Here is a 5,000-nt window from a genome sequence, read left to right as displayed (position 1 = left end):
GGGATTCTCCTAGAGAGAAGAATGAAAGCAGGAACTAAGTTAAAATAAAAAGCCAAAAAGTGGGTGCATGATTCAGAGTAATGATTACAGTGCACGATGCAAGGTGCTTTTATGGACCAGCCTACCTAAGGGGATGAAGTTTATGGTCCCAAGATTTGTTATACTTCTTATTAGTCCAATTTTTGTGGCAGATATCTTCTATTTGTTTTGTTAAAGTACCAAGGGCCGAATTAAACGAAAGTATACTATCTATTTCAGCCTCCTTTTCGTTTCCTACAAAACTTTATTTTTGAAAAGATAAAAATAATTGTACTAATTTTCATTGCCATTTCCAGAACGGAAAACTTCGCGTTCATTCTTTCAAAACATATTTTCCCCCTATTCTAATTCTTATGAAATACAAAGCACTAGTTTTTCAAAGGGATCACCAATTTAGTATTTCGAATAACAATATTATGATAGGAATTAACGGGAATCTATAACAGGCGCGAATCCTTCCCTAAACGCACAGCAGATTCTGCTGTCAATGAGCTCTATTTACTGCAGCTCACTATTCAGCAAAAATAATTAGGCTATCAACGTGTTTGAATGTCAAGCTTTTCATGTATTCATCTGACGCGCAAGTTGATTAGGTGCTATCACAACTTGATTGGGTGATATCACATCTTGATTGCATTATATCACATCTTGATTGTGCGATGTCACAACTTGATTGGGTGATATCTTGATTGCATTATATCACATCTTGATTGGGTGATATAACAACTTGATTGGGTGATATAACAACTTGATTGGGTGATATCACATCTTGACTGCATTAAATCACATCTTGACTGCATTATATCACATCATGATTGGGTGACATCACGTCTTGATTGGGTGACATCACGTCTTGATTGAGTGATATCACATCTCGATTGAATTATATCTCATCTTTATTTGGTGATATAACCTCTTGATTGCATTATATCACATCTTGATTGGGTGATATCACATTTTGATTGCATTATATCATCTTGATTGGTGATATCACATCTTGATTGAATTATATCATCTTGATTGGGTGAAATCACATCTTGATTGCATTATATCACATCTTTATTGGGTGATATCACAACTTGATTAGGTGATAGCCCAACTTGATTAGGTGATATCACATCTTGATTGTGTAATATATCTTTGTGTGATATATCTTGCTTGGGGGATATCGCAACTTGATTAAAATATATCACAATTTTATCATATTATATCACAACTTGATTAGGCTACACTCAAATGCAAAACAATAGTATTACTTCTCACAGGATTCAGTTTGGTTGCATTACTGATTACAGCAGCGCATAAGAAGTTTGAAGATATCATTATCCTTCTCTCTGCTGGAATAATGAAAAATATACCAGCATTGCCAATGACTATAAAATGGTCGTATTTATCACTATTTACATTTCTTGAAGTTCAATAAGATCGAAATATAATTTGTGGGAGGAAACTTTAATGTCGTAACATGGTTTTCATGATGATTTCCTCCTAATTCATCATTTACGAAACCTTTAGTGCTAGCCTCCCATCAAGTACAATGGTAACGCGTTCGCCTAGCATTCTCATGACAGTAGATTGATCCCCGCCCGGGACCTTGAGTTTAAGCTGTTTACTGGGAGGATACTGCTGTGGTTGGGCACCACGGGGAGGGGGGGGGGGGGGGCTTGGCTGGCTGACGTTCTAGTTAGTATCTATTCTGATGATACTAGAACTGAAATCAGACACCTTTATCTTTAATCATATCCTATTCATTTTGAAAGCCTCGGAGGGAAGATCTTTACTAGTCTTTTCAAATATCTTGGACAATATAATAAAAAAAAAAAAGATAAATTCCTATTTCAATTTAAAATGCATCTACAATTTTTTTTTTGACGGATATGTGAAATGTCTTATTTTCATTAACCATTTTCAGAACTGAACACTATTGCTCAGTTAGGAAATTGGTTTGGATTTAAACTTTATTTTCATGCTACTCTAATTGTTATAAATAAAAAAAAAATTGCTTTTGAGGTTTAGTCATTTACATATACAACGAATATCAAAATACTGTAATAGTATATAATTGAGGTAACTTCCAACAATACTTAAACTTTCAAAAAAAACAAAAAAAAAAACACGTTAATTTATACTATAATTTTACGGAAAAAACTATCATGTTAAATTATATACGTACAACAAATTATGCTCCAGAATTTTTTTTTTTTTTTTTTTGCTCTCTATATAAGGAATCACTTGGATCGTTAAAAAGCGTTTCGTTTATTCACTTAACATACATATTCATTATCTAATCTTCTAAAATAAATTACTAAAATACTTCAACAATTGGAAATCAATATTCACTTACTTTCTGACGACTGAAGTAAGCCACTTTAAAAAATTTCTTATCACCACTAAAGAAAGTCAGAGGCGAAAGCAACCTCTACTATATGGATTTTCCAACTTTTTAAAAAATCAAATAGCACAATTCCAGAAAACAAAGGTAAACTTGGCACCATTTACTCCCTTTTAAATAAGCCCGCTTTAGAAAACTATCTAGTTTAACTTAAGATTGTTATGAAAGACCTTTTAATGTAGTTCAGTAGTAACCTTTCTCAGCCTGCGCCAAGGAGTCAATTGTAAAGATACCAAAGATTAGAATCTAACTCATTACCGTCTGCAGCAACTGAAATGGTTTTTAAACTTAAACAATTATTGGGATGAATATTTGTTTCCACTTTCCGTATACACATGAGGCAGAATAAACGGTAATAGCAAAATTGAAAAATAATCTAGCTCATAAATAAAATGACTTGCTAAAGCCCTTTCATGCTTAATAGCTGTCCATTCGTAGATTATGGATCGTACCGGCTTGCATTAGCTACTTAGTTTTTCATCAGTATATGCAGTTTGTCATTAAATACTGTAAATCCATAATCAGTATATTCTTTCAACCTTCAGATATAATACAAAAGCCAAGAGAATTTATTCATAACATTTTATCTAACTTTCGTTTGTTTTATTAGGCACATTTACATTGATATACACTAGTTATGCGTACAAATTTTGTATATACAACGGTGCTCTATTTACAGTAGAAGTCTGGATAGACGTCAGTGATGTAGTCCTGGCAAGTGGAAAGGACATAGCATTATTTATTTATTTTTTCTTTTGCTAAATAATTCTTTAATGCAGGGCACGTGCAAAATACGATTGAACTATATGCCAACTTTATACTAAACTAATCAATTACTAATATCAACAAGAGGACATCGAACAAACTAATTTTTAAAATTAGTAGTTTACCCTTTTAGTTTAAACAATTGATACGATAAAAAAAAGAGATTCCTTGACAATTGATCTAATAGAAAAAATATATTCCTTAAAATAAATTTTGACGTTGTTACTGTTTTTAGAATGACTTATTGTTAATTTGCTCTCATCATTTATTTATTTCCTTATTTCCTTTCCTCACTGGGCTATTTATCCCTATTGGAGCCCTTGGGCTTATAGCATCTTGCTTTTCCAAGTATTATTGTAGCTTGGCTAGTAATAATAATAATAATAATAATAATAATAATAATATACTGATAAACTCCGAGACTCAACGTTTCTGTAATAAGTGTTGCTTGAGTAGTTTGAAAGTTTAAAGGCCGTTCATGAATGGCAGAGGCAAGGGACAGTGACATTGCCCTATCTAGCAGGACAATGTCCTAGAGACTGACCATAAGATTAGCGCCCAAGCCCCCTCTCCACACAAGCTAGGACCAAGGAGGGCCAGGCCGTGGCTGATGATGACTCAGCAGATAGACCTATATTCTCCCCTAAAACCCCCATCCTCAGCCCACAAAGATGTTGATGTTGCAGCGACCAAAAGAACTAACGAGTTTGAGCTGGACTAGAACCCCAGTCTGGCAATCACCAGGCAAGGATGTTACCAATTAGGTTACCACAACTCTGGGCTGATCAGGATACAATGGGTAATTGAGTACACATATGTGTATGTATATACATATACATACATATATATATATATATATATATATATATATATATATATATATATATATATATATATATATATATATATATCAGTAAGTAAAGAAATCGGTTACTGGCCTTTCAACAACTCTAGTAGCTATTTGGTGCAAGTTGTCTACGTCATGCTGATGTACTTGAAATAATTTGAAATTACTACTTCTATACTATTTTGAATGAATTTATTACAATTAAAGCGAATATTATTCCCACAAACTTATGAAACATGAGATTCTAGGATGAGATATATGGACAATAAATGCCATTTTTTATTTCATTAATAGGTTTTTTAATTATGAACAATAAACATTCTTTTCAATTTTATTTATGATGTTCATACTGTAGACATCAATTTATGCAGCTTAAAAAACACGTGTTTTTAATGAAAATTGAAATGAAATAAGCTCATTTTCATTTACATCTCTCAAAATTATGGCAATGTATGACTCATTTATAAAATTACATGAAATACCTAACAATTTGTTAAAATTAAGAAGGTACTTTGCATACAAAAAGTAGACTGCATACTTAGGAAGTCAAAGGGTAAACCGCAAACAGAAAGTAAACCTCATAATTAACCATTTTCAAATTGTTTCCTTACAATGGAATCTTGTAAACAGAACAAAATTAGTTTTAAAAAATCATAAATTTGATTTGGGTATCAAAAAAAAAAAAAAAAAAAAGTTAGCATCTGCAATAAGTTTATAATTTGGATAAATTAAAAGATTAAGAATTATGATTTGAATAATCTTTCATTTATATCTATCACCAAGTCGTGAAACTGAAATGAATAACACATTAATCAAAACATTAATTGCGTAGCGTCTTTCATTTACGTCATTTTAATCCCAAACTGTTATTAAAGGCATTATCTGACGAGAGATAAGTTGATTGAATGACTGTCTCACGATAAATAATTATTTATTAACGATTGATGAGAAGGAATA

The sequence above is a fragment of the Palaemon carinicauda genome, chromosome 9, assembly GCF_036898095.1.
Source record: "Palaemon carinicauda isolate YSFRI2023 chromosome 9, ASM3689809v2, whole genome shotgun sequence".
NCBI lineage: Eukaryota > Metazoa > Arthropoda > Malacostraca > Decapoda > Palaemonidae > Palaemon > Palaemon carinicauda.
Note: the sequence above shows the minus strand (reverse complement) of the source record.